Source organism: Chrysochloris asiatica, unplaced genomic scaffold (genome assembly GCF_000296735.1).
Source record: "Chrysochloris asiatica unplaced genomic scaffold, ChrAsi1.0 scaffold00193, whole genome shotgun sequence".
In the NCBI taxonomy this organism is placed as follows: Eukaryota; Metazoa; Chordata; class Mammalia; order Afrosoricida; family Chrysochloridae; genus Chrysochloris; species Chrysochloris asiatica.
This window is the reverse complement of record NW_006408711.1, coordinates 2,524,656-2,536,669: the sequence shown is the minus strand read 5'-3', so window position 1 is coordinate 2,536,669 and position 12,014 is coordinate 2,524,656.

Here is a 12,014-nt window from a genome sequence, read left to right as displayed (position 1 = left end):
GTCCCCCTCCCTAGCACCCAAACTATCCTGTGTCTATTCCCTGCCCTGTGCTCCACCTTACATTCCCTCCCCTCATCCCTATCCCCACATCCCAGTAACCAGCAAAGAACCCCCTACTCCCCTTTAGCATGGGTTCTTTCCCTTAGTCTTTTACAGTAGTGGTCCTATGCAATACTTCTCCTTTTGTGACTGACTAATTTCACTCAACATAATGTCCTCAAGGTTCATCCGTGTTATATGGTGACTTGCAGCTTTCTTGATATTCTTCAAGGTAGCATAATATTCCATTGTGTTTACGTACCACAGTTTGTTTATCCATTCTTCAGTTGAGGGGCACTTAGGCTTTTTGCTATTATACATAGTGCTTCTATGAACATTGGTGTGCATATATCTACTTGTATTATGGCTCCTATTTCTTGTGGGTAAATACCAAGTAGAGGAATTGCTGAATCATAAGGTATTTCTATTTCCAACCTTCTGAGGAAGCGCCATATTGCTTTCCAGAGAGGTTGGACCATTTTGCAATCCCACCAGCAATGCAGGAGTGTCCCAGTCTCTCCACATCCTCACCAGCATTTATTGTCCTCTACTTTTTTTAATCTTTGCTGTTATTGCTGATGTGAGATGATATCTCATTGTTGTTTTGATTTGCATCTCTTTAATGGCTAGTGATCGTGAATATTTCTTCATGTTTCTTGGCTGCCTGGATCTCCTCCTTGATGAAGTGTCTGTTCATGTCCTGTGCTCATTTTTTAATTGGGTTATTTGTAGAGGTGTTGTATTTTCCTATATGTTTTAGAAATGAATTCCTTGTCTGATGTATCATTGAAAAATATTTTTGCCCATTCTGTGGGTGGCCTTTACTCTTCTGGTGAAGTCTTTTGATGCACATAAGTTTTTAATTTTTAGTATCTCCCACTCATCTATTTTGTCTACTTTTGTTTGTGTAGTTTTCAAAATGTGTGGTAGTCTGTGTATTCCCTGAATTAGTGTCCTCACATTTGTTCCTATTTTTTCATTGATGGTCTTCATAATTCTGGTATTCACATTTAGGTCTTTAATCCTTGCTGAGTTGGTTTTTGTATTAGGAGTGAGGTGAAGGTCTTGTTTCAATCTTTTGCTTATTGCTTTCCAGTTCTGCCAGCACCATCTGTTGAAGAGACTATCACCTCCCTATGCGATATATTTAGGTACTTTGTCCAAAGTATGTGGATGTATGTGGATGACTTAATTTCTGGATTCTCAGTTATGTCCCATTGATCAATGTATCTTTCATTGTACCATTGTGTGGATCATGATGAGCCATGAACTACGTTGCAGAAAAACAGTATTTCAGAACATTAATTGTGCTCATAAGGAACCTGTACATAGACCAAGAGGCAGTTATTCAAACAGAAAAAGGGAACACTGTATGACTTAAAATTGAGATAGGTGTGTGCCAAGGTTGAATTCCTTCACCATACTTATTCAATATGTATGCTGAGCAAATAATCCAAGAAGTTAGATTATATGTAGAAGAAAGTACACAGCTATTTTGACCACTGTAGCCACATAAAAAATTTTGAAGTCCGGAGTGAGACATTGCCTACCTTATTCTTTTCCTTAAGCAGTGCTTTGCTTATCCTGGGTGTCTTTCCTTTCCATATAAAGTTTGTAATTGTGTTTACCATCTCTTTGAAGAATGTTGTTTGAATCTGGATTGGAATTGCATTATATCTGTAAATTGCTATGGGCACTATTGACATTTTTACAATGTTAAGTCTTCCCATCTGGTAGCATGATACATTCTTCCATTTTTGTAGGTCTCTTTTGGTTTCTTGTAGTAGTGTTTTGTAGTTTTCTCTGTATAAATTCTTTGTTTCTCTGGTTACATTTAGTCCTAGATATTTCATCCTTTCGGCGGCTACTGTAAATGGTATTGCTTTCCTAATGTCCTTTTCAGCCCTGTCATTTTTGGTATAGAGGAATCCAACTGATTTTTTTAATTGCTTTTGTATCCTGCCACTTTGCTGAATCTTCCAATAAGGTCTAGTAGCTTTTTCACTGAGTTTTTGTGGTTTTCTACATATAGGATCATAATGTCTGAAAATAGAGAGAGTTTTACCTCTTCTTTGCCAATTTGGATGCCTTCAATTTCCCTTTCTTGCCATATAACTCTTGCTAAGACTTCCAGCACAATATTGAATAGTAGTGGTGACAAAGGACATCCTTGTCTGGTTCCTGTTCACAGAGGGAAGGCTTTCAGTTTTTCTCCATAGAGAGTAGTGTTGGCTGTTGGTTTTGTATATATGCTCTTAATAATGTTGAGGAATTTCCCTTCAAATCCTACTTTGTTGAATGTTTTTATCAGTAATAAATGTTGTATTTTTTCAAATGCTTTTTCTGCATCAATAGATATGATCATGTGGTTCTTTTCTTTTTCTTATTTATATGGTGGATTATGTTGATCTTTTTTCTAATGTTGAACCATCCTTTCCTCCCTGATACAAATCCCACTTGATTATGATGTATTATCTTTTTTTATGTTGGCTAGGATTCCTTTGGTTAGGATTTTGTTGAGAATTTTTGCATATATGTTCATGAGGGATATTGGTCTATAATATTCTTTCTTAGTGACATCCTTCCCTGGCTTTAGTATGAGGGTTATGCTTGCTTCATAAAATGTATTAGGAAGTTTCCCATCCTCCTCTATATTCTGGAATAATTTGAGTAGAATTGGTGACCTCTATTCCCTGAATTTTGGGGGACTCTTGGTCCGTGTGTAGATTCCTCATGAGCAGAATTAAGTGTTCCAGAATACCAATACTTCACAATGTTGTCCATAGCTTGTCATGATCCACACAATTGAAATCCTTTTCTAGGCAATAAAGCACAGGTAAACATCATTCTGATAGCCTCTGTTTTTAAGCAAGGCACATCAGACATCAGCAATGATATCCCTCATTCCATGGCCTCTTCTGAATCTGGCTTGAACCTTTGGAAGTTCTCTGGCAATGTATGCTTGTAGCTGTTTCTGTATTACCTAGCTACCTGTTATGAACTAGGTGTTGTCTGACTCACAGAGTCATAAAGTTGTGCATGCACAGTAGTGCACTATATCATTAAATGGAAGTGATATATGTAAGAGCAGGAGATGAAGACCCAAGTAAGTTGCTTGAGAAAGTGGCCCAAATGCCCATGATTTCCATTCATATCCTATTACTTTCCCTCTCCCAGTCTACATTTATGGCTTAATGGGGAGTTCCTTATTATCAGTAGACTGATGAAGAGAAAACTTATTCTTAGTTTACAGATGGTTCTCTACAACATGTAGGTACCATTGAAAAGTGGACAACAATAGTATTTCAGTCCCTTTATGTGATTACACTGAAAAGTAGTGAAGTTAAATCATCCCATTGGGCAGACCTTTGATCATTGAACCTGATAGCTAATTTTACAAGGAAGGAGAAATGGCCAGACTTGTGACTGTATACTGATTTATGTTTTATGGTCAATAGTTTGACTGAATTGTTCATTGCCTCAGATCAAGGGACCCACTTCACAGTAAATGAAGTGTGGCAATGGGTCTAAGCACAAGGAATTCACAGGTCTTATCTTGTTCCTGAATGTGGGAAAACTTGGACAATAGCACATGCAAATAAAGTTTTACTAAAGATAATGCAAAAATGGCTGTGCCCATACACTGACAAAGAACTCCCAGAGGTTCAAGCCATATTCAGAAGATGATGAGGAATACAGGATCTCATTGCTGACATCAAAAGCATTTTGGCTAAAAGCAGAGAATTCAAGAAAAGTGTTTACCTGTGTTTTATTGATGTTACAAAGGCTTTTGATTGTGTGGATCATGACAAACTATGGACAACATTATGGAGAAACAATATTCTGTAAAACTTAATTGTGCTCATGAGGAACTTGTACACAGACCAAGAGGAAGTTTTTTGAACAGAACAAGGAAATACCAAATTGTTTAAAGTTAGGAAAGGTGGGTGCCAAGACTGTATTATTTTACCATATTTAGTCAAACTGTATGCTGAGCAAATCACCCAAGAAGCTGGATTCTATGAAGAAAAATGTGGCCATCAGTACTGTAGGAATACTCATTAATAACCTACGATATCCAGATGATACAACCTTGCTTGTTGAAAACAAAGAAGACTTACAATACTTACTGATGAAGGTCAAAGACCACAACCTTTGGTATGGTTTGCATCTCAATGTAAATAAAACAAAAATCCTCACCATTGGACCAATAAACAAAAGACATATAAATGATGAAAAGATTGAAGTTGCAAAATACTTCATTTTGCTCAGATCAACCATCAATACTTATGGAAGCAGCAGTCAAGAAATCACATGATGTATTGCATTGGCAAATCTGTGGAATGAACTCTCTTTAAGGTGTTGAAGAGCAAAGATATCAATTTGAGGACTAAGGTGTACCTGATCCAAACCATGGAATTTTTAATGAGCTCATAAGCATGTGTAAATTTTAATAGTGAATAAGGAAAACCATAGAACAATGATGCATTTGAGTTATGGTGTTGGAGGAGAATATTGAAAGTACCATGGAATGTCAAAAGAACAAATGGATCTGTGTTGGATGAACCAGTCAGAGTCCATCTTGGAAGCCAGAATGGCCAAACTTCATCTCTTATACTTCAGACATATTGTCAAGAGGGATCAGTCACTGAAGAAGGATATCATATTTGGTAAAGTGGAGGGTCAGAGAAAACAACGATGACTCCAGTGAGATGTATTTGCTAGTGACAGCATCATTGGGCTCAGATGTAACAATGTTTATGAGGTTGGCCCAGGACTGGACAGTGTTTCATTCTGCTGTGCATAGGGTCTTTATGAGTCAGTACCTACTCAATGGTTCCTAACCACAATGATCATGTTCCTCATCATCCAGAAGCAGCTGACTTTTTGAATGATGGAATGGCTTTCTAAACTCAAAATTTTGGTGCCAACTAAGCTGCAATGCTTGAGGGTTGGGAAAATACTTTCTAGGAGGCTGTATATGCTCCCACCCAGCAACTAATATACTGTACTCTTCCTCCAATAGCTAGAATTCATGGATTCAGGGGCTAAGGGATGGAAACAGATGTGACACCACTCACTATGACTTGTAGTGACCCACTTGCATGATTTTTGCTTCCTAACCTTGTGACCCTATGATTTTTTCTCTAGATGTTCCAAAGGGAAGAATACTCCAACTTGGAGACACAGCACTGATACCATAGAACTGGAAGTTAAAATGACCCCTGGTCTCTTTGCACATTCATGCATCTTGGACAGCAGGCAATGAAGGGAGTTAGTGTACTGTTTCATGTGACTGATCATGATTACCAAAGGAAAACTGGATTTAAGATACATAATGGCTATAAAGAAAAATATGTGTGAAATTCAGGAGAATCTTTAGGATGTCTTTTAGGACTAACATATTCTGGGATTAATGTCAGTCGTAAACTACAGAAACCCAGTTCCAACAATACTACTAATAACTCATATCTTTCAGGCATAACAGCTTGGGTCACACCACCAAACAAAGAACCACAACTAGCAGAGGTACTTGTCAAGGGCAATGGGAATATGGAATGAGCAGTTGAAGAAAGTAGTTCTAAACATGAGCTATGGCCATGTGACTAGTTGCAGAAACAACTGTATTTGTGAAGAATATGTTGCTGTTGTGAATTGCCATTGAGTGTTCTGAGCCATAGCAACCCTGTATAGGGTTTCCGAGGAGTGATTGGTGAGCTAAAACTGCTAACCTTATGGTTCAAAGCGACTTTGCAGTCCAGCACAATAACCCACAGTACCACACCCATGCATCCCATATTTTTGCCTAGCTCATTTGTGAAATATAATAGGTAAACGGGGCCAATGTGCTTTGGGTTGTACACAATTTTTTTTTTTTTGTATCATATTAGGCAAAAATATGACTTTACAGTTGTTCTTATTTAGAGATTATGCATATGGTGTAATGGTGTCAAGTTGACAAGTAGGATTGTGATAGTTGAGGTTTTGTTTCCGTTTTGTTTCACTGGACCAGGCTATCCAGTGGTTTGGCAGTTGATATGTGGTTATCCCAATGGTGATATTTAATACAGTGTAGTTAAGTTAACTCTATGATGAGTATTAAATAGACACTCCAGGTAAAGCTTGTTTGCTTTCTGTTGAATATGGATCTTGCATTTGGTTCATTCTCCAACCTCTGGTTGTTTGGACTTGAACCAGTGTCCTGTTGTATTATCTGCTTGTCTGCCTGCCTGACTTCCTGTCTGATTGCCTGCTGAATCTGCCTGCCTATCTTGGTTCATCTGACCCTGATTTAGGGTTCTTCCTTCTCTACAATTTTGAACCATTTCCATGATATAAGCTCCTTTTTATTCTGTTGTTTTTTCTAGGTGCCATCTAGTGAGTTCCAACCCATAGCAATCCTATGCACAACAGAACAAAACTCTTACCAGTCCTATGTCAATCTGTCGTTATGCTTAAGCCCATTGCTGCTGTCACTGGACCAATCAATTTCAATGGGGGTCTCCCTCTTTATTACTGATCCTCCACGTTACCAAGCATGGTGTCCTTTTTCAGGGACTGGTTCCTTCTGATAATATATCTGAAAGTATGTAAGACAAAGCTTGGTCATTTTTATTTCTAGGTAGCATTCTGGTAGTACTTTTGCCAACTCAGATTTGTTGTTCTGGTAGTCCATGGTACTTTTAATATTTTTTTCCAACACAATAACTCAAATGCATCAATTCTTCTACAGTCTTCCTTACTCATTGTCCAATTATCAAATGCATATGAGACTATTGAAAATACCATGGCTTAGTTCTCAAATAAAATACTCCTCTTAGTTCTCAAACTGACATCTTTGCCCTTTACACTTTAGAGAGGTCTTGTGCAGCATATTTGTATAATGCAACACATCATTTGACTTCTTGACTGATGCGTCAATGAAGTTTGATCATGGGTCCAAACAAAATGAAGTCTTTGACAACTTCAATCATTTCCCCATTTATTATGTTTTTCATTGTTCCATTGGTAAGGAATTTCATGTATATATATAAACATTTTACTGATTTTGCATCTCTAGAGAACCCAGCCTAAGACAAGAACCCAAAGAATGGAATAAAGACAGAAAGTTACTGTACTAAAAAACTTGGCTGACAGTCCATCATTCCAGGATATAGCATATGATCAAGAACCAATTATACTGAAGGAATAATTTCAAGCTTCACTGAAGGCATTGCAGAGTAGCAAGGCCCTAGGAATTTAATGAATACCAATTGAGATATTTAACAAAAATGCAATGCTGCAAATTTTTACTGATCTATTTCAATAATTTGAAAGACAGGTACTTGGCTAAGCTGGAAGAGATTCATACTTAAGTCCATCCCAAGAAAAGATAACACAACAGAATGCAGAAATTATAGAACACCATCATTATTATCACATGCAAGAAAACTTTTGCTGAATATAATTTAAATATAACAATACAAAGATGGAAAACTGACAGAAAATTCAAACCAAATTCAGAAGAGACAGTGAGACAGTGAAAGAGATATATAATTACTGACATCAGATGCATTTTATCTGCAAGCAGAGAATACCAGAAAAATACCAGAAAAATGATTATCTCTGTTTTTTGTTTTTTTTTTTTTTTTGACTATGTGGATCCTAACATTCATTTGACATTGTGGATCCTAACAAATTATAGATTTCACTGCAAAGAATGGGGATTCCAGAACACTTGATTTTGTTCATGATATATAGATGAAGAGGTAGTTGTTTGTGTAAAATAAATGGATATTGCATGGCTTAAAATCAGGAGAGGTGTGCATCTTGGTTGCATCCTTTTATCATATTTATCCAATCTGTATGTCAGAGAATAGGAGCATATTGAGAAGAATGCATCGTAAGAATTCATTAACAATCTGATTCATAAACAACCTGATATTGCATATGGCACAACACTGCTTTCTGAAAGTGATGTGCACTTAAAAAACTTACTAATGGAAATCAAATATGCCATTATGCAGTATGGATTACATCTCAACATAAATAAAATTAAAATTCTCACAAGTTGGCCAATAAACAACATCATGAAAAATCCTTAAATTTTCATGTATTTCACTTCACTTGGATTCACAATCAACATTCATGGAAGCAGCTGTCAAAGAACCAAATGATGCAAAAGATCTGCTGCAATATCTTTAAAGTGTTAAAAAGCAGAAATTACGAGGATTAAGGTTCACATGACCCAAGCCAAGGTATTTTCAATTACCTCATATGCATTGGTAATATGAGGACAATTAATGAGAAGAGCAAATAAGAATTGATGCCTTTGATGTATAGTGTAGGGGAAGAATATTGAATAGAAGATCAGCAAAAATGAAGAATATTCTCACTGAGATGACTTGACACAGTGGCTGAAACAACTGGATCAAGCATAGCAATGATTATGATGACGATGCAGGAGTGGGTTAATATTTTCTTCTGTTATTCATCAGATCATTGAGTTAATTTATATTGTTTTAAAATTCTGTTTAATTTTAATTATGACATATATTGATATCATAACCAACATCAAAAAGAGCTCTTGGGGTCCTCAATACATTTTACAAGCATAAAGATTACTTGAGAAAATGTTTGAAAGCTGCTGTCTTAATAGGGGCATAATTCCTCTTAAAATTGCCTATGTCTGATAGAAATTTCAAATTATCATCATGTCCTATTGTCTTTTAATTTTGTGAGCATGGCAGAAGTTACTTCCACATTTCCATAAAATTGAGCAGATCTACGTGATTAATTTCACTATTATGTTATGGGTGTCAATGACATGTTTCACTTTCATATCAGAACATTTTATGACTAATGTGGTGTCTTTAAGTACTCTTTTTTTTTTCCTATTATTGTGCCCATGCAGGCATGTGTCAACATCTATCAATCAAAATTAAAGCAATCAAGAACACTAAACCAATTCCCCTAGAAGAACTTCTCTGTAGAACTACCTATAAGAGCAGTTGGTGTAATGTGAGCTAGAAATAAATACTTATAGTGGTGAATCTATGTGATCTGGGGATTGCTTATTACTTTCATGTAGGCTGTCTTATTCTGGCTTATATGTTAATTTTACAGGAAACCCAACAAGGTTAAACAATTATAGGGGATCATTGCACTGAGAGCCAAGGGAAGGTCTTGGTAGCATTACAATAAAAGGTGACTGAGAGTAGTTTTTCAAATTGTAATATATTATATTTGATGCTTTAGAGTGCAATTATATGAAACAACACCAGGATATGTGAAAATATACTGAATATAGATGACATTTTCTATTAAGGAACAGATGATTTAAATGCTATTCTTTTATGGAATGTGCTTTAGAAAAGTTGAAGCTTAAAAATAATAATTTTCATGTATGAAAATCAAAGCTCTTCTATGCATTTATTAACTCATTGGATAATAGTTTTTTTTTGTTTTTTTTTTAAGTGGTCACTGTACAGTGTGACCTTTCCTGAGGATATTACAAGCTGCAAAGGCAGACTTCGATGTCACTATTTAAATTGCAGTAAGAAAACTACAAAGAAGGCAGAGAACAAGAAGCTGTATGTCAAACAAGTTGAAAAAAATTCAAAAGTTTTTCAGGAAGTCTCTCTAAGAACTGAAGTTTACATCTCATTGACCACTGTTAGATTTGAGGTAGGATGAGAAAATGATCTTCTGGTAAGGTTTCTTGGCACCATGAACAAAACAGGCTCTTGCTAATAAAGTGGAATGCAGGTAGGTACTGAATAGGCAGTTAGTGTGTTTTCCATACTTAGCCTTGGTCTTTGTAGAAAATGTCTCCACTTGGATTGTGTAAAAATTTGGAATCTTAGATATTAGAAAGGTAAAAAGTTGAGGCTAACATCTGGCCTTAAGTCTCCAATGTACCCAGAATACCACAGAGCCATCCAACACACTGGTCAACAACTTTCTACTTTTAACATGCCACTTTGGGGCTCAGAAATCTTAACACATTTCCCACTAACTTATTTTCAGAGATGCACCAAAAAGACATTTTGCCTTCTATAACTCTGTTCTGAAAGTTAAGGAAAGTTAAACAGTGAAGCTAAAGTCTACCTTTGCCAGTTCCCTTCTATTTTGAACTTTTTTTCTATCACCACAACAAATCAATTTCATTTCAGGGAAATCCATTTTTCTTCTTTTCAACGAAGTAATTTTGACTACACCTAAAAATTATCTGCAAACTTTGGAGGCAGGAGGTTTCATGGACTATTTCTCCTTTTTCTCTGATGCATCTCTCTGAAGCATCCTTTTAGGCCTAATACACAAATGAGTCCTGGTGTGGTGCTGTGGGTTACTGCAAAGCTGATTGAAAACTGCAAGGTTGGTGGTTCAAGCTTACCAGCTGCTCCTCAGAAACCCTATCCAAGGTCGCTATGGGAAGGAACAGACTCAGTGCCACTTAACAACAACAACAAGCATAAATGAAGTTGTCAAGCACTTCAATCTTCTTGGATCAACTATCAACACTCATGAAAGCAGAAGTCAAGAAATCAAATGATGTACACTTGCCAAATCTGCTGCATAAGACCTTTTTAAAGTGTTGAAAGGCAAAGATGTCAGCTTGAGGACTAAGGTGCACCTGAACCAAGCCATGGTATTTTCAATAACCTCATATGCATGTGTAAGTTGGATAGTGAATAAAGAAGACCGTAGAAAATTTGGTGCTTTAGAGTTATGGTATTGGAGAAGAATATTGAAAGTACCATTGGCTGCCCATAAGACCAATAGATCTACGTTGGAAGAGTGCTCCTTGGAGACCAAGATGGCCAAACATCGTCTCTCATATTTCAGACATATTGTCAGTTGCTAGAGAAAGATATCATGTTTGGTAAAGTGGAGGGTCAGAGAAAAAGAGGAAGACCCCCAGTGAGATGGATTGGCCAAATGGCAGTATCAATGGGCTCAAGCATGACAACAATAGTGACATTAGCCCAGGATCAGGCCGTGTTCCATTCTGCTGTGCATTAGGTCTCTATGAGTCAGCACTGACTCGATGGCACCTAGCAACAAGATATAGAGAGGTTCAAATACCTACATGAAATGATGAAATAAAATAATTGAATAGAAAAAAATTCAAGTGGAAGATCTAAAAAGCATCGTGAAATATTAAAATGAAATGTGCAAAAACCTGGAGTAAGAAACCCAAAAGGGAAGAACACACTCAATTCTCAAGTTGAAGTAAATTAAGAAAAAAGTTAAACCTCTTATCACTATACTGAGGGATTCTGTAGGCAAATTATTGAATGATCCAGAAACATTAAAAGAAGATGGAAGGAATGGGAGAACTTCCGACGCTTCCCTGACCGGGCAGCACAGAGTAGACACTGGAGAGGGAGAGAAAGGAATAGTCAGAAACATTACACTAGAAGGCTTGTAAGTCTGTCTTCTGCCTACGACTGATTGGAATACCTAAAATGGGGCTACAGCGTACCCAGTGAACGAGGCTTCCTTCAGAGCCTCTGCAATACATAAAACTATAGGTAGAAACTGAAACCACATCCAGATCTCCAGAGATGAGAAATCTCCACTTGAAAAGACAAGCAGACCAGCCTGGAGTGGCTAGAAGAATAAAAGATGCCTCTTGAAAGAAAGACCTGCAGGAAAAATGGAGGCAGATGGGCTGTTACTACAAGAACAAACAAATCGCTTCCCTAGGAAACATCAAGGCAAGTGGCCAGGCCCTCTCAACGCAAACACCCTTCCAAGACTAAGACTCAATGGAAATGCATGCTCTGATTGGTGACCACACACATCACCAATGGGGGAAAATGGGGTAAAAGCAGCAATGAAGCAGCAAGCTAAGCCCTACAATGTTCAGTGGACTTCTGTGGACCCAGTTGGGGACCTGGATGGCAAGCAGTGTGAGGAGACCTGGGGACTCTTGGGCCCAGAGTCAGTGGCGTGGCCACGGAGGACTCGAGAGGAGAGTGGAGCTACCG